We start from the raw sequence: 19535 nt of genomic DNA, 5'->3' as shown, positions 1-19535 counted from the left end.
TTGTTGTGATATATAAGGACATATTTGTATATTATGAAATCTACCAAAATCACATGTGCCAAGATGTTACGACATAGATTCTGAGATTTTTATCATAGGAATTAGGATTTCTAGCAGCCTTCGCCAGCTTCATGATGGAGAGGCAGCTCAACTCATTTCTTAATTTAACCGTACAAATAGTGTAGTATAATATGCAGTCAAGATGACATATGTAGTAGAGATTAGGCGTAATATTCCATTTATCTTGTTGTGCAATCTATCAAATGAAATACTATTAAAGTTCAAGATCATGAGCTCCTTTCTGCTTTTACGAAACTTCTATATATTTGTTGATTTGACTGAAATTCATATCAGTTTATGGGTTTCCTATTTTTTTAATAATTTCGTAATTTATTTGATTTTGTTTTTAAGAATATATATATTCAATACACTCTATTTTTGCGAATAAAATGAGGTGGTGCTGGCCATGACTTCACTAGGGATAACTGTCAATCACCGAGAGCGAGTGTAATATCCCAAGACATTTTTTTTTTGCTATGCAGTTTTTATCTCAGCATGTCGATTGTACATGTCATAATTTAATCAATTAAAACCCACATAAACCCCCAATGATATCGGGTTATATATAGAGAGAATTTACTATATGTTATTAATCCATTAATAACCTTGTTAATGTTTGGATTCTTCTTTGAAGAACCTTAATTTCCCTTGGAGGCGAGAAATTCCATATGCTTAAATTTATAGGATAAATTTTTGGGTTATTACTTTTATAGGAATTTTTGTAATCAAACCTGTCAACGAAAACTTTACAAGGATGGATCAATCCATAGGCTGCAAAGTTTGAACTTGGGCTCCGATACCATTTGTAACGTACCCCTTTGGCCTACCTTGAAATAATAGCTAATTAGGTTTCTAATTCTGTAAAATTTCTTTTTCTTTTACAGCTAAGATATGACCATTTCCTCATTTATTAATAGTTTATACAATCTCATAATAACGCATCATTCTTTTGTACTTTATGAGATCCGTAATGGGAACCTTTAGATTCATATAAGTAACTTACATATCAAAACCGTCAATGGGTGTGAAGGAATAATCATGGCATGCAACCTATATAATCTTCTGGTTAATCCACACCAGCATTAATGGAGTATTATCTTAAGTTTACTATGGCCATCATTGGCCATCCATCATTAATATAATTCATCATAATCAAGGTGTTCTGACTAACCCTTGGTTCAACATACATAATTAACTAATCAAAGTACCCTTATCAGAAGCAATTCTAATTTTGCAATTAGAAGCATGATCCACTAAGTGATCTACATGCACCAGAGTTACCACTTGATGTTAGATGCAACAACCATATTAATCCTATCATATGACCATTTCAGAATAATGACTTCTAGGAGACATTACGGAAATCATTCACATCAACCCCCTATAGTTATAATTTCCCAACTCCTTAAACATGGTCATGCACATTAAGCCCACAATAGATGCAATCATTTCTTAAGGAAAGATTAACACACACAATCTATTTATGAATAATGGTCCCATGCCAATTCCTATCATGAATGGGTCTTAGAACTGTTACCCACTGAACACGCTTCCACAGTTAACTTTACATTGGAATGCAACCTGCATAAGAAATCCGTCATTTCATAATAGAGATAAATTCAACCATCATCATATCTGAGCTAATTGATTTTAATCTCATAACAAGTAAGGATTTCCACACACCATGCAAGTAAATCTCACCCGAATATAGGGAAACATGATTAAATCTATTAATACCCAAGCACGTGTAATTTATTCAAATATTATCAGAACTAAGAAAACTCCTCATAATAAAATTGGAACAGTAAAAGAGAGAGAGAGAGAGTAAGAATCAACATACAAAAATTCCATGCACATGACACCAACTCAACCTCACTTGGAGGGAGAAGCACCACCACCAAGCCATGAATCACCTTTGATTCCCCCGAGTCAAAGATCTTGCCAAGGATCAACTGTCCTCAATTGATCAATGCACTGGATATTCAATACCCTCTTTCATGATTTAGTTACCATTAGTGGCATCCTGCTTTATGGATCTTTCCATTTTCCTAGGTCTTTTATGAAAAAGCTCATCTTTATCTCCCACAAGGCTTTTCCACATAAAAACTTGCCTTTATCTCCCGCAAAGATTTTATGTCTAATGGATCTTTATCTCCCATCCATCTGATGGATCTGCAATCAATCCAAGCTTAACTAGAATCACATCTAGAAGCTTACTCATGAAAGATTCATCTCTATCCCATTCCTCATGGGATTTGGCAAGCATCTCCTCTCTCTTGGTGCTCCACCCTCCAAGTGATTTATTTTATTAATTTATTTTATAACACATTTTCTTTTCATATACATATCACCAAACTTTCCTCAACTTAGGTTTAGAATAGTTTAACCCACAAGTAGGGTAGCACACCTAGCTTTAACTCAGCTTAGGTTTACAACATTTAACGCACAAGGGAGGATATCACACCTAGCTTTCACTTAGCTTAGGTTTACAACACAAGGGAGGGGTGTTACAAATAGGGACATGAGAGGGAAGGGTTACAACGTCCCTTCAACTTAATATGTATAAATCTATTTAACATTAAAAGGAATCTGTGTGGGGTAAGGAAGAGGATATTATTAAAATATTGCAAAAACATATAAAATTATTATATATAGATTTAGTATATAAGTTACAATATGGAATATAAAATTTTGGAAGATTGAAAATCATAACAAATTGTATTTTTTAGTGTGTTTATATATATATATATATATATATATATATATATGGAAAGATAGGGTAAATTTGAGGTATGTTACATAGTATCTCTGATAGTATTTATTACGACACCAAAGTTTTTGTCTTACTTCAGTGTGCCATACAACCAAAGAAGCATAGTCACCTCATATAAATAGTGTGACGTCATGAGTTGGGTATGACCAATAACCTTATCATATCACCTAGATTATACCTAAATGGCATGCCCTAACTAAACCCTATCCAAGGATATTTTCAACTAAGTGGAATATTATAATTCTTGATTCATCATATGTGATCATAAACCATCACCACTTAACCATAAATGGCCTATTGTCGCCTTTCCCAAGCCAAGCATAGAGTGCAACAACTAACTTCCTAATATTTTACTATGTCCATCATATCTCCAAGCCCCAACGCAATAGTGACTAAGGATCATGTTCCGACATCAAAGGGAACCTCACATCCTTTATCACCCTACCACCATTATCATCTTACCTAATGAAAACAATTGTTGTATTACAAAGTTGTGATGACCTAACGAATCCCACTATGTGGCCCTCATTGGTTTCTTGCTGTGTCCTACTTCAAATTATGCACCCCTTCGTCCTCCTAATGTGCTTTCTTACAATGTTCACCTCCTTACTCTACACTATGAGTCAATGCCCAAGACACAAGGTCTATCTACATCTTTTCAAGCATGCCTATGCACCCTCTCCAATTTTCCATTACTAATGACACTCTAAGTCTTGCGTCTTACATCTTCCCTTTTGATCATTTTGGGATACTCTAAGGTTTCTAATGCATGTGGTGGGAATCATTCACAATGGCTCTCCTAGTTAGAGAAATTTACATTGTAGTCATTATGAAAATCACATGCTAATACTTCTTTACTGAGAAGTGATGTGTCTTTCACTCATGTGTCACAAGATGACACCATAGTTACAAAATTTGAATGCAAATTGTCGCGAATACAAAAAAAATTGATTGCTTAAATATTAATATGGCAAAAAATTCAAGGATATACAACTTACAAATACTCAAACATATTATTTTTCCAATATTTTAAAAAATTGAAATAGAGAACTATAATATTGAATACCTCAAAAACCCCTTAAAAATTGTTTTCAATTGTGAATGTTGTAAATAGAATTATACACTGAAACAAAGTACATAGGTTTACATTAAAATAGTAGATTGTAAGAATCTATGTATTCATCCATATACTCAATTACACCATAAGTTATATGATACTCAATATAAATTGAACTTCTATACAAATTCCACACTATAGTAAATCATACAAAAGCTACATCTATATCTCAAATTAATTAATATATTAAGAATGTAAAAAAACATTCATCAATTTATACACTTGTATCCCCAATTTCTACTTATTCACCAAACTAAATCAAATTCTATTTTATAACCATTAATAACAATGTTCTATATAATACAAAAATAATTAAACATTACACTTTAGTACTTACTCAAATTCAAAATAAAAAAATAAAGGTCCTAAAATTTCCCATAGAATTTGATGTAGAAACCCATCTCTCCAAAATATTCATGCACAATATGAGTGTGCTAAAACCATAAAAAAAAAATTAAAATAAACTCCCAGATATCTATACATTCTCCACATACATATAAATTCGTTATAGTAAACTTAGCTTAGTATTATACAAAACATAACCCTTCCTCAATATGGAAATCACTCAACAGATTAATTCAAGGGTGAATCATTTACATACAACTTTAATATAAGTGAATTCAAACGTAATCAGCTCCTTGGTAGACACAAGTAATAATGTTCCAGGAAGGGTCTAAACCAAAAAAATACATAGGCGAACCTAGAGGGGTTTTGTTTCTTTCAAAGGGAAAAATTGCAATTTAGAAGAATATAACTGAAAACAAGAATGGTCATGCCCATGATCGTACTGGGTCTTCTTTCAAAACTCTTATGATGCCAAGATTAAGCCTGTATAGAAGAGAAGGGTGGGGTTCGATCATTTGAGGACCTGGAAAATTGTGATACCAAGATTAAACCTATATAGAATAGAAGGGTGGGGTTCAATAATTTGAGTGCCTGGCAAACTGTCTGAGAAACAAAGGTGGGAACTTTGTTAGGAAAATTGGAAGAAGCTTACACAAACCGGTAGCAGACAAGGAAATTTTACTGAAATGACATAACCATAAGCGTAAGAAAGAACGTCACTGCTTGCCAAAAGGGAAAAAACATAACTCAATGGAAGATTGTTTACCTAGGTAGGACCGTTGCTTATCCAAAATTCGTCACCTATGTGTAAATAACATTACAGGAATAGTCAAATGAGTTGCAAGGGAAATGGAGAAATTTTATTGGATACCAAGAGCCTTAGTAAAATAGATTATTTACCTTTCTAAAAAATGCATGAGAAGAGGATAATCCTGAGAGAAGCAATTTTACGCTTTCTCGAATGTCAACCCTGAAGCTAGTTAAGAAACCAGGTGCAAATCCGAGGCTATGAAGCGATGTTTAGGATGTCTGGAACAAGTTTTTGGAAGATAGATTGAGGAAGAAAACTCATCAAATCCTTCAGGAATCATGCTTGGGAAATTTATAGAGTACCCTGCAAAATTATGTGCAATTAAGAAAATAATTGCAATAGATAAGTAACCTTAAACAAAAAAATGGCAGTGTGGTTGCTACCTGTAGTTGCTAAAATGTTAAAGCCTCGAGGGGTGAGACCATGACAAGGAAGTTACCATATTTGCGATGTGGTATAAACGCTAATGCATGCTCGGTGAGGGAGGAGGAAAATTTACTTCGGGTATCTATCGCAAAAACCTAAACAAAAATGAAGTCAGAACCCTATCATGTTGTAGAGCACACTTTCACTGTAGAGTCAGTTAAAAATGGCATTGAGAGTGGGATGGGGGGCAAGGTAATTACCCTAACCATCCACTACTTAATCCATGCTATTAGTTCTCGAGATTGATCTGGAACATCTGCCCTAAATGACCATGTGTGCAACTAGGATGCCACCATCGAGGTGAAGCCACGTTGCCAAGTCACGTGGGCCAACCATAAAGACAATTGCATATCAAATAATTCACGTCATATACCTTATTTTCATAAATACAACGAGGCTCAGAATGTTTTAGTTGTTCTATAAAGTTTATGACATGACCACACCTCTATTTCTTTGTTATCGGATAGTGTAACGTACCTCTTTGGCCTACCCCGGAACAATAGTTAATTAGGCTTCTAATTCTGTAATTTTTTTTTAACCGGTAAGATTTGACAATTTCTTCATTTTCGAATGGTTTATACAATCTCATAATAACGCATCATTCTTTTATACTTTATCGGATCTATAATGGGAACCTTTAGATTCATATAAGTAACTTTTGTATCAGAACTGTCATTGAGTGTGAAGGAATAATCATTGCATGCAACCTATATAATCCTCTGGTTAATCCACACGGCAGTAATGGAGTATTATCTTAAGTTTACAATGGCCAGAATTCGCCATCCATCATTAATGTAATTCATCATAATCAACGTGTTCTGACTAACCCTTGGTTCAACATACATAATTAACTAATCAAAGTACCCTTATCGGAAGCAAGTCTACAAGTCCAATTAGAAGCATCATCCAATAAGTGCTCCACATGCACCAGAGTTACCACTTATTTTAGATGCAACAACTATCATAACCCTATTATATGACCATTTCATAATATTGACTTCTAGGAGACATTACGGAAATCATTCACATCAACCCCCTATAGTTATCATTTTCCATCTCCTTAAACATGGTCATGCACATTAAGCCCACAATAGATGTAATCATTTCATAAGGAAACATTAACACAGGTAATCTATTTATGAATAATGGTCCCATGCCAATTACTACCATGAATGGGTCCTAGAAATCATACCCACTCAACATGCTTCTATAGTTAACTTTGCACTGGAATGCAACATGCATAAGAAATCTATCATTTCATAATAGAGATAAATTCAACCATCATCATATCTGATCTAATTGATTTTAATCTCATAAAAAGTAAGGATTTCCACATACCATGCAAGTAAATCTCACTTGAATAGATGGAAACATGAATAAAACTATTAATACCAAAGCACATGTAATTTATTTAAATATTCTCAGAACTAAGAAAACTCCTCATAATAAAATTGGAACAGTAACAGAGAGAGAGAGAGAGTAAGACTCAACATACAAACGTTCCATGCATATGACACCAACTAAACCTCACTTGGAGGGAGGAGCACCACCACCCAGTGATGAATCACCTCTGATTCCCCTCGAGACGAAGATCTTGCCAAGGACCAATTGTCCTCAATTAATTAATGAACTGGGTATTTAATACCCTCTTTCACAATTTAGTTGCCATCAGCGGTGTCCCCCTTTATGAATTTTTCAATTAGCCTAGGTCTTTTCCAAAAAAGCTCATCTTTATATCCCACGAAGCTTTTCCACATAAAAGCTTTCCTTTATCTCCCGCAAAACTTTTATGTCTGATGGATCTTTATCTCCCATCCATCGGATGGATCTGCAATCCATCCAAGCTTATCTAGAATCAAATCTAGAAGATTTATCATGAAAGATTCGTCTCTATCCCATTCCTCATGGGATTTGGCAAGAATCTCCTCTCTCTTGGTGCTCCGCCCTCCAAGTGATTTATTTTATTAATTTATTTAATAACACATTTTCTTTTCATATTACATATCACCTAGCTTTCCGCAGGTTAGGTTTAGAATAGTTTAACCCACAAGGAGGGTATCACACCTAGCTTTAACTCAGCTTAGGTTTACAACATTTAACACACGAGGATGTCACACCTAGATTTCACTTAGCTTAGGTTTACAATAATTTAGTACACAAGGGAGGGGTGTTACATACAACCCTCCTTAAATTTTACACCATCCTCGGTGTATCACTGCATCTTGTCCTTGTTCACAGGTAGTTGGTTTCTGTATGAACAATTCTCGTCGTTCTACCATCTGATGCAATTTTTCTGATGTACATCTGTCACAAGGAGTTCTCCCAACGCTTCTCCCTCCATAGCTACATCGGTCTCAAGGAGTGCTCTCCTTTCATAGCTACCTGTAACACATTTTTTTTAAACCATTTGTGAGAATTTATAGATGCAAAAGCTTGACTATGATAAATATCATGATCTGTTACTTAATATTATAAAATCAGTTGTTGCTTATCATTTATTTATTTGAAGAATGCATGTTCTCTGCTTTCATTCTTTCAATTCTTTGTGTTATTGTCGAACACCTATTTCTTGCAGTCTCTCTGCATACAGTACACCAATTAGCATATTTTCCACATTAATTTGCATGCAAAGTCAAAATAGATTAGTTCACATAACAATATATATTCATCAAATATATATTCATTGTAATTGTATGTATGCCAAACTATGATTAACCATAGTTACTTTTACCAAACTTACTTTCCTTATTTTGGGTAGCCTCTAGGTTTGTTTACCTGGTGATACATCTATCCAATGACTCTATGCATACCTGTACACAAGGTATGTTATACACACTAATACACATTTCATTTTTCAACCTTGTAGCATATGTAGTCATCCAGTCCTATATGTATTGTTGTACATATTCTAGCTGTGGTACAACCTATAATACCATACTCATGGTATCACCTGCATGACGTAAACTTTATCCACATATTTTTCCACCATGTTAGTATCATACCAACATTCATTTATTTAGGAATTTTTATGATCATGGTTCATCTATGTAATTAAGAAAGTTTTATGTCAAGTGTAAATCAATTCCAGATCTCATGTGGTTACAATATCAGTCACATAGTATTGTATTCATGCATATTTTCATCTTAATCATACCTTCTTCTTAATTTTCTAAAGCAGACTATTAACACATAGTTTTTGAAGTTTTATATTTATCATATCATTAATCCATCTCAAATGTTTTAGTATTGCCCTTTTTATGCCTCGTGCATAATTTAGTGTAGTTATACATGAAAGTTTGTACTAATTTCAATCCTACACTCCTTGTAGTTGTAAGTGTTTATGATCTCAAGGTATTTACATGTTAGCTTATCCATAATATTAAATCACCCTTTACCAAAAAATGAGTTATCTACTTTATGAATTCTTGTTTGAATTAAGCAACATTTCCTTATGTTGTCGAGACACCTTATCAATGAAATCCAATAAGAGGACCTCTCAAAATTGCTTGATACAAATTATGCATTTTTATTTATATGATATGAATATGTTTCAAATAGATTGTTGGATACCATTTAGTTGACCCAGTGTTCTATACCATTTGTTCTACTTCAACAATCACTATGGTTTGTACTCAAGGATACTTATAGGTTCCATTATGCATATCCATCTAAAGATGCAAATGTCCTCGAAATATATTAAGGTTAATTTTCTCCTTAATCATACTTTCTTCCAACCAAAGAAAAAATCACATTGCAAGAAGATGCATTAATCAAAGGATTAATTTGAACCACAATTTGTACAGTTATATAGTATTGGGCTATAACCTTCGATTTTTCTTGTCCAGCCTGACTCTTAACATAGTCATACATACTTTGCCTATTTACAATTTGGCACATAATAGCCCAAGCATGTATGCTAACAAAATATCACTTCAATAAGCAACTCAAATCCCCTGCATGGAGGAAAAAACGAATTTCTACATGCTATGCATATCTGTAAGCATTAATAGCAGCATAACATTGATTCTACAAGTCACAAACCACCAATCCTTGCTCAACACAACTATGCCCAACATCTAAGAAACAAAATAGACAATCTATCACAACACAACAACAACTCCTTACTACTTTACCATTATATTCATTAGGTCAATCACACTCTTTCCTTCTACAGAACATACTCCCCTTTAATAGGCATTGGGGTAACAAACATCTTTATGAATGTTGAGAAATGATTTTACTTTATTTCAATATGTAAGAGAGTATCAATACCATAATTCATGAAGAAGTGCTTACATGGAATATTCGTATGACTCATTACTCTGCAACTATACTATACCATTTGATAAATACAATATTATTACAAGTCTATAATACTACACACATGTGCTTGCATGGTAAAATCATATAACTCATTAACATGCATTGATATTAAAGAATGTTCCTCTCCAACATGTTTATCTTAATGACTACTTAACCAAACTATGGTAACAACATGTAAACTATCCATGACAAGGCATAGGTATCTATATACAACAATTAAGCTTGGATGCGACCATGGGCTTCCTCCATTATATAATCATCCCTTCAGGTATTAGGTGAGATTTGTTTTTATTCACCCGTCCTTATTAAAATCTGTTACCTAATATAGTTTTCCACATGGTTTCTCAACCAATACATTTTATGGTTGTGTTAGAGGTTTTAAGAAAAAACTTTCTAATTTCTATTCATCATTCGTAATACCAATTTTTCCCAAGTTTTCCTTATGTACATCTAGTTGCTATCATGCATATATGTATTTTACCCTCACTTCAGAAACCACAATCTCCACATGCTCAAATATGACTAATTTGGAAATTTACATGAAAAATCACCCTACTAAGATAAACTAGAATTGGCTTTGCTCATTTACGGAATCATTATACATAAGGATTTAATGCATAAATATGTATACAGTTATCTATTAGAAACATACTATGTTCCATACCAAACATAGTAATGATCAAGTTCTGATTTAAAAGATATCTCACCCATCCATATACGTTCAAAATATACGTATTTATGCTTATACATCATCGTCCATGCAGATGCTATCATGAGTGGGATAGCACTAATGAGTGAGATAGCTCTATGGCCCAAGCAATAAGAGTTACCTACTATGCAACTTACCACTAACTATACTATTTGATACAATAGAGATACATGCTCTTTATATTCTTAACATTGTTCATGAAAACCTTTTTCATTGCATAACACCTTACTAGGGCTTAACATTTCTTCCTTTATACAATTATCCTTTTATTTAGTCAATTCCCTTTATAGCACTCGTAAGGGTGTCAAATTGCTTGTATTGTAGTTGTAATAACATGATGACTTTATCAATAACTTCATCCATTGCTATCCACCTCTTAGAATAATTTATTTCATTCCCATATTTAATTTTCCAGTACTCACAAAGTAACATTTTTTTAGAAACCAATTCTTATACCAATTTTTTTTTTTTTGTTTTTAAGACGAATATTCGTTCCTACAAGGACATACATATTCTCCTTTTGAACCTAATAATAGGTTTAGTAATTTTGAATAAGAATCTGCAATTTTTAATGAAATTACCACTTCTTTTCAGGGAAAAAAATTATAAAATAAAAAAATTTAAGATGTTGATATTATTACATTATTATTGCCCTTCTTTTTTCCTTTTTTTTGTGAAGCATTATAATGTTTCATGTTGTTTAATGAGATAGAAAGATTTTGGTTCTTCATTTTATCTATATTGTAGAGACGGAGATCCACTTTGCACTTCTCTTATAGATGTCATCGCATCAAATGATTCGTGGATAAAAAATTCAATTCAATAAACCAAAGATTTATATGCTACTAGACCTCCGTTATGAAGCCGTCGAGCTTATTGCTAAATGAAGTAAATCTTGGAGAGTCAACAGCCCGATTACATTATTCCTATTACTTATAAACACTATTGAGAATATTTGTGGGACAATAGTATCACAGACTCCCATCAATTCTAGACACCAAGTTACTCATCACAATATACCTAGGTTTATAAAATATAAATCTATAACTCTGCTATGCACAAGTCGCTTCTACCTTAGATGACTTTATGTGATTTAGTTTTACATCATCTACTTAAAAATATTTTTCTATGCTTAGTCACCAAAATATATTTACATGGTTTTTGACACAATTATATATAACGAGAACGATAGTTCAATTAGTATTGCAAACATTAATCATGTATAATATTTGCAATAATAATAATTAAACATGTGCATACTCCCTTTGTTGGGTCCCTATAATACTAGTGATTACCCCATTACTATTGTAGTTATACCCCTTATTTATATTTTTGTGCCCCTATTACCCCCATATTGTTATTTATGTGCCCCTTAGAATCCCTCTATTGTTATTTTTGTGGCTTTATATTATTATTGTTAGGTCGGCTGGATTATATTGTGACTCCTTAGACTCCTATATATAGAAAGGAGGTTTTGTCATTTGTATCATCCAAGAATTGTTCATTTATGTAATGTAAAGGAGGTTGCCCCCTCGAAGAGGCTGAATTCTAAGGCGTGGATTTATCTTTTCTTGAGCTGGTTTCATAACATTTGGTATCAGAGCTTTGGATTCTAGGGTTTCGCTGCTCCAAACAGGTCATCGTGGCATTTTCGCTATAACTTTTTTTCTGTGACGTTTCAGAAGTCACAAAAAAACCCATTTGAGAAGAATTGGCGCTGAACCTTGGGTCCGAATTTCAGAGCTTTTCGCATGATATTTTCGGAGATATGATCTGAGGAAGTTGGCCTTTTTGCAGACTCCTGAATTACATTCAAAACAGGTGACCTGGGGAAAATCGTCATAACTCTCTCTCTGAGGATCGGATTGAAATTTCGTAAAAAGGTACAGAAAGAGGACGGACTGTAGTTTCTTGTATGTGTGTTTCAGATTCAAAGGTTGAAACAGTGACTCGTGGCACGTCGTACAAGTTTTCCCTACTGAACTAGTCTAAAAGCAAGTCACTGTGGGAGATTTCACATAACTCTTCCTTGGAGAATCCAATTTGGCTCAGACTTGTGGCATTGGAAAGAGGACACAGAAGGCTACTACAGGTAGCAATTTTAGAACTGGATGATTCGAAATTACAGAGATACATCAGATTCAATATCAGGCTTCTATAAAGTGAAAAAAGGTGTGTAGTTTTTTTTTAAATTTTTGTGTAAGCTTGGTTTAACGGAATTCAAAGGGCATAGTAAAGCATTATTATCGGTAACTGATGCCCCGAGGAAAGAAAATGCAAACACCTAGTAAGGAACCTGAAAGCTCTAGCATGACTCATGAAGAAGAGGAAGAAATGCTACATGATATATCAAAATTACAAGAACAAGTGCAACAAATGTCACGCTCACAAAAGCTAACAGAAGCTAAGATAAGTGGCGTGGAATCTAAGATAAAGGGCATGGAAGCTAAGATGGATGATTCGAAGACAGATTTGAAGAGAGACATGGCATATTTGAAGATAGATTTGAAGACAGATATGGAAGAATTGAAGAAGTTGCTACAAGAAAGTGTCACTAATGGTGAAAAGGTAGTAAAGGAAACTCATGATGAGAACAAAAGAAATGTTAATCATGATACCATAGACGCTAATGTTGGATCGAAGACTCACCATGTTCCAAAAATCGATATGAGGAAGTTTGATGGCAAGGATCCCGCCACATGGATATTACAGATGGAGCAATTCTTCGATCTCAATAATGTGCAAAACACACAAAAGGTACGTATGGCAACTTTATATTTGGAACCAAATCAGTTTGTATGGTATCAATGGCTTTGTTCTCGTAAACAATTTATCACTTGGGCAATTTTTACGGAAGAATTGATAGCACATTATGAGGATACAAAAAGCAACACTTTTTTTAGCCAATTGATAAGTCTCAAACAAAAGGGTTCAATAATGGAGCACATTGAGGAGTTCCAAAAATTGAACATAAGGGTAAAAGATATTCCAGAGGAGCATAGGATTGATGTGTTCATAGGGTCTTTAAAGGATAATATCCAACATGATGTGCGCCTTTGGGAACCTGATTCATTAGAGAAGGCATTCAGGTTAGCAAGAAAAATGGAAAGCAAAATTATGGCAACTAGGAAGCATACCATTCACAACTATAAAGACGGAAGTGTTGTTGCCCATAGTCTTCCACAACCTACAAGGTTGACACCACAACAATTGGAAGAAAAAAGAGCAAAAGGGCTTTGTTACAATTGTGATAGCAAATACACAAAAGGTCATAAGTGTGCTGAGAAGAAATTATTCTACATAGATTGTGAAGAGGAAGAAGAAAAGGAGCAAGAAAGGTCAAAAGAAGAGGATATATTCCAGGAACAAAGCCTAGATGAAGAACAAATAAATCCGACCATATCTTGTAATGCATTGGCGGGAATTACCACTCCTCAAACCATCAAGATAGAAGGACAAATCAAGAAGAAAAAGGTAATAGTGTTGATTGATTCAGGAAGCACCCACAATTTTATTCATTGTAGGGTAGCAAAAGAATTGAATTGCTTCCTATATCCAGCACCAGAGTGTCAAGTGATGATTGCAAATGGAGGAACAATAAATTGTTCTGGAAAGTGCCATAATATCAAGCTATCCATGGGAGAATATGTATTGACTAGCCCAATGCTTTCCATTCCAATGGGAGGTGCTGATGTTGTACTAGGAGTCCAATGGCTACAATCCTTGGGTACAATAGCTTTTAATTTTCAAGAACTTTTCATGAAATTTTCTGTGGAAGGAAAGGAAGTTGAATTAAGGGGTATTGCAGGGAAACCAGGAAAGATAATCAGCTCTAATGGCATGACAAAGCTTCTAAAAAAGGAGCAAAGAGGTGTAATTGCACAATTATGTTCGCTAGATGTTTCCACATTGGAATCATCTATTTCTCCAGATCTCCAAAAAGTCCTGGACAATCATTCCAAGGTATTTGAGACTCCCAAAGGTCTCCCACCTATGCGTGATCATGATCATGCTATTCATCTGATTCCAGGAAGTGTTCCTCCAAACATCAGGCCGTACAGATATCCCTATGTCCAAAAAAGTGAAATTGAACGTATGGTTGCAGAAATGCTAGAGGCTGGTATAATTCAACCGAGTCAAAGTTCTTTCTCAGCTCCAGTAGTATTGGTGCACAAGAAGGATGGATCATGGCGCATGTGTCCAGATTATAGGGAGCTCAACAAGCTCACTATTAAAGATAAGTTCCCCATTCCTGTCATTGATGAATTACTGGATGAATTGCATGGATCAATTTACTTCACCAAGTTGGATCTTCGTTCGGGATATCATCAAATCAGAATGAAGATTGAAGACATTCCGAAAACGGCATTTAGAACTCATGAGGGTCATTATGAATTTTTGGTCATGCCTTTTGGCCTTACCAATGCACCTTCAACATTTCAAGGTTTGATGAATTCAATTTTCAAACCATTCCTTAGAAAATTTGTGTTAGTATTTTTTGATGATATACTAATCTACAGCAAGTCTTGGAAGGATCATGTTGAACATGTTGACAGGGTGCTACAACTATTGGAGGAGAAACAATTATATGCAAAAAGATCCAAATGTTTCTTTGGAGTCCAGGAGGTGGAATATTTGGGTCATATTGTATCTCATGAAGGAGTTAAGGTAGACCCTAGCAAAATTAAAGCCATTAAGGAATGGAAAATCCCCACATCCATAAAGCATCTGCGAGGATTTCTTGGGTTGACAGGGTATTATCGCAAGTTTGTTAAGAATTATGGGAGAATAGCAGCACCTCTAACAACATTATTGAAGAAAGATTCATTTTCATGGACTCCGGAAGCAACAAAGGCCTTTGAACATCTTAAAGAGGCAATGTGCCAAGCACCGGTCTTAGCTACACCGGACTTCACAAAAACCTTTATTGTGGAATGTGATGCTTCAGGAAATGGAATTGGTGCTGTTCTAATGCAAGATGAAAGACCCATTGCTTTTGAAAGTCGTCCAATCAAGGGAAAGTTTTTAAGCAAAGCTATTTATGAGAAGGAAATGTTGGCAATACTCCATGCACTTAAGAAATGGCGACCCTACCTAATGGGAAGACACTTCAAGGTAAAAACGGATCATGATAGCCTTAAATACTTTTTAGAACAAAGATTATCCTCTGAAGAGCAACAAAAGTGGGTCACAAAGATGTTGGGTTATGACTTTGAAATCATCTACAAAAAAGGGAAGCAAAATGTGGTGGCAGATGCACTCTCAAGAAAGGATGAGGATGTGGAAGCATTGTTGTGTGCCATTTCTATTATCCAACCAGATTGGATAAACGAAGCAAGGGAGGAATGGAAGAATGACGAAGAAGTGTGGGCACTTATTCGAAAGCTACAACAAGATTCCAGTACTTCTGATACATTTAGCTGGCAAAATGATTCGTTATGGTACAAAGATCGCTTATACCTCTGTAAGAATTCCCAGCTAAAACAAAAGATTCTTATGGAATTGCACACTTCTCCCTTAGGAGGGCACTCAGGATTTTTAAAAACTTACCACAGGGTTAAGAAGGAATTTTTTTGGGATGGCCTTAAATCAGATATTCAAAAGTTTGTGGCGGAATGTTTGGTTTGCCAACAAAATAAAGTTGAAACAATTAAGACACCGGGTCTATTACAACCTTTATCCATTCCAAGCCAACGTTGGGAGGAGGTTTCAATGGATTTTATCACAGGTTTACCCAAGTCTGAGGGAAAGAGTGTCATCATGGTGGTAGTTGACAGACTTACCAAGTATGCACACTTTTGTGCATTATCACATCCATTTAAAGCCAGTACAGTTTCTACTGCATTTATGGAAACAGTTCAAAAGCTACATGGAAACCCAAAGATTATTGTAAGTGACAGAGATCCCATTTTCACTGGAAATTTTTGGACAGAATTATTTTCTTGTCTTGGTACTCAGTTAGCTCATAGCTCATCTTATCATCCTCAATCTGATGGGCAAACTGAGATAGTAAACAAATGTTTGGAAGGATATCTTCGTTGCTTTGTATCTGATAAACAGACACAATGGGTCAAATGGTTGCCTCTGGCTGAATGGTGGTATAACACTTCCTTCCATACAGCAACAAAAATGACCCCATTTATGGCACTTTATGGGTATCAACCACCATCCATCACATCATATTTAAGAGAAAATTCTAAGGTTCAGGCAGTGGAACATCACATCGAACATCAACAACAAGTCCTCCAACTCTTAAAGGATAACCTCGTGTTGGCACAAAATAGAATGAAACAACAGGCAGATCAACATCGCAGTGAAAGAAGTTTTGATGTAGGTGATTGGGTATTCCTACGGCTACAACCATATAAGCAAATGTCCCTAAAGCAAGCTAAGAAGGATAATAAATTATCACCAAAGTATTATGGTCCGTACAAGGTGTTGCAAAAGATTGGTACTATGGCATACAAATTGGAGCTTCCTGCAGCTTCTCGATTGCACCCAGTTTTCCATGTTTCATGTTTAAAGAAGGTTATAGGCGACAAGCTCCCAGTTCAAACAATATTGCCAGAACTTGACGAGGAAGGAAAAATTATATTGGAACCGGAAGCAGTCACAGAAACAAGAACTCGACAGCTACGAAATCGATCAATTTCAGAGTATCTTATCAAGTGGAAGAACTTATCCGCTGAAGATTCCACATGGGAGGATGAGAATTTTATGCAGAAGTATCCAGAACTACTCAAGCGTTGAGGACAACACTTTTTTGAAGGAGAGGGGCATGTTGGGTCCCTATAATACTAGTGATTACCCCATTACTATTGTAGTTATACCCCTTATTTATATTGTTGTGCCCCTATTACCCCCATATTGTTATTTCTGTGCCCCATAGAATCCCTCTATTGTTATTTTTGTGGCTTTATATTATTATTGTTAGGTCGGCTGGATTATATTGTGACTCCTTAGACTCCTATATATAGAAAGGAGGTTTTGTCATTTGTATCATCCAAGAATTGTTCATTTATGTAATGTAAAGGAGGTTGCCCCCTCGAAGAGGCTGAATTCTAAGGCGTGGATTTATCTTTTCTATCTTTTCTTGAGCTGGTTTCATAACACCCTTGCTTGGATACAAACCTTGAGGGAAAATAATTTTTATTCTTTATGAATCAAGTATAAATGAGATGGAGTGGAACCAAAAGATTTGTGGGGTTGTATCCAAAATTCAGTGTTAAAACTAAGCTAAGTCACGAGGCTTGATGATTGAAAATGTTGCAATACCACAGTGTGAATAGACTCACAACTCTGCGAAAGGAACACCCATGAACTCTCTTACTCTTCACTTGCACATTTGTCTTCTGACCTTCACATAAGTCACTCATCCTTCTTCCTTGCAAGGATCCCAGATAATGCTAGCACTCTTCACAAACTAGTTAAAAATCAATAACTTATATGCATTTTTAATTACCAACCAGGAGAATAGATTCAAGTATATACTATCATTGCATCGTAGGGAGCAGTAGGAAAACACAGCGTAGATGTATGTATGTATCAATCTTTCTCCAGGCAATATATATAGACAATATGTGGGCATCGTTGAGAGCACAGCCAGTGGCTATACGGTGCTCCCTCTCAATGAACTCAAAACAACTATTATATTTCTAGCCAATCAGGATTGTTCACTTATTTATGGGCATTAGAGGAGACACTATTTTCTTGGAATCCAGATTTCCATTATCCATTCTTCTACCTGATGATAAGTCTTATCTAACCAACGATCGATCGCCTCACATCTATAGTAAGACAAACCAAAAATCAAGAACCTTTAGTTACTAATCATGTTCTTCCTAAAAATCAAAATGAAAGCTCATGATTAGAGAACGATTTATAGCCACATCTTCTACCGCTAATCTTTGTTCTCATCCTATCCATATAATTACACATAAACGCCGTGACTGCTTTTACTTAGCACGTCACACATACTTTATAATAGTATGTTTATCATTTTGAAAGGAAAGAATTACGTTTATTGCTTAATTTGATAGGTTGATGATACTTATTATCCCAACTCGACACCTTCAACTTCACCATTGACAAAAGGAAACAAACCGAATTCTCGCTTTTCTTCCATCCTTCGCCTAGAAACAACATTGTTGGCTTTGTGTCCAACTTGCATACCTCCCAAAATTGTGGTAAACTAGATACAAAAAAGAGAAACAACAGTGTTGCAATCTTTTCTCTGATCCTTTTATGGAAAAAAGGATAAAACAACCTGAACGACATCTAAAAGGGAAATAGAAATCGTGACTTTTCTGCATCTTCTAATTAGCATGCATTGTTTCTTTTGACGTGGTGTCGCTTAAGCACCATCCATAAAACATGGGTCTTCAGCCAACCTTGACCGGTGTACATAGTTTATCGAACGACTTCCATGCAGAATACGCATATCACCATAGATGACGACCCATACATCCAAGCCACAAGGGAGGAGTATCCCTACGGTGCATCACCCATCTTATTGCGATCACACAATGTATAACTAATTAATCAATTTAATTAGACAAGTTTTTCTTCAGCACAAAGTAATGGCTAACATTTTGTGGTCTGGCACAGAAGCCTCCGTCTTCCTTGGTATTACTCTTTCCTACAAATTTCATGTCAGCAGAATCTAGACAGCTTGGTTTGGGATTGAGTTTCATTGATAAAAAACCAATTCTTCACACCTTGACCGTCTTTGATTGCACTAGAACCGCAACCAAGTATATTACTGCGTTGGATTATCCAAAGTTTAATATTAGAACAATACACTTATATATATGCCAAGAATAGTCTTGTTGTGATATATAAGGACATATTTGTATATTATGAAATCTACCAAAATCACATGTGCCAAGATGTTACGACATATATTCTGAGATTTTTATCATAGGAATTAGGATTTCTAGCAGCCTTCGCCAGCTTCATGATGGAGAGGCAG

Source organism: Pinus tabuliformis, chromosome 7 (genome assembly GCF_031772625.1).
Source record: "Pinus tabuliformis cultivar Carrire ecotype Pingquan chromosome 7, CPIR1, whole genome shotgun sequence".
In the NCBI taxonomy this organism is placed as follows: Eukaryota; Viridiplantae; Streptophyta; class Pinopsida; order Pinales; family Pinaceae; genus Pinus; species Pinus tabuliformis.
Note: the sequence above shows the minus strand (reverse complement) of the source record.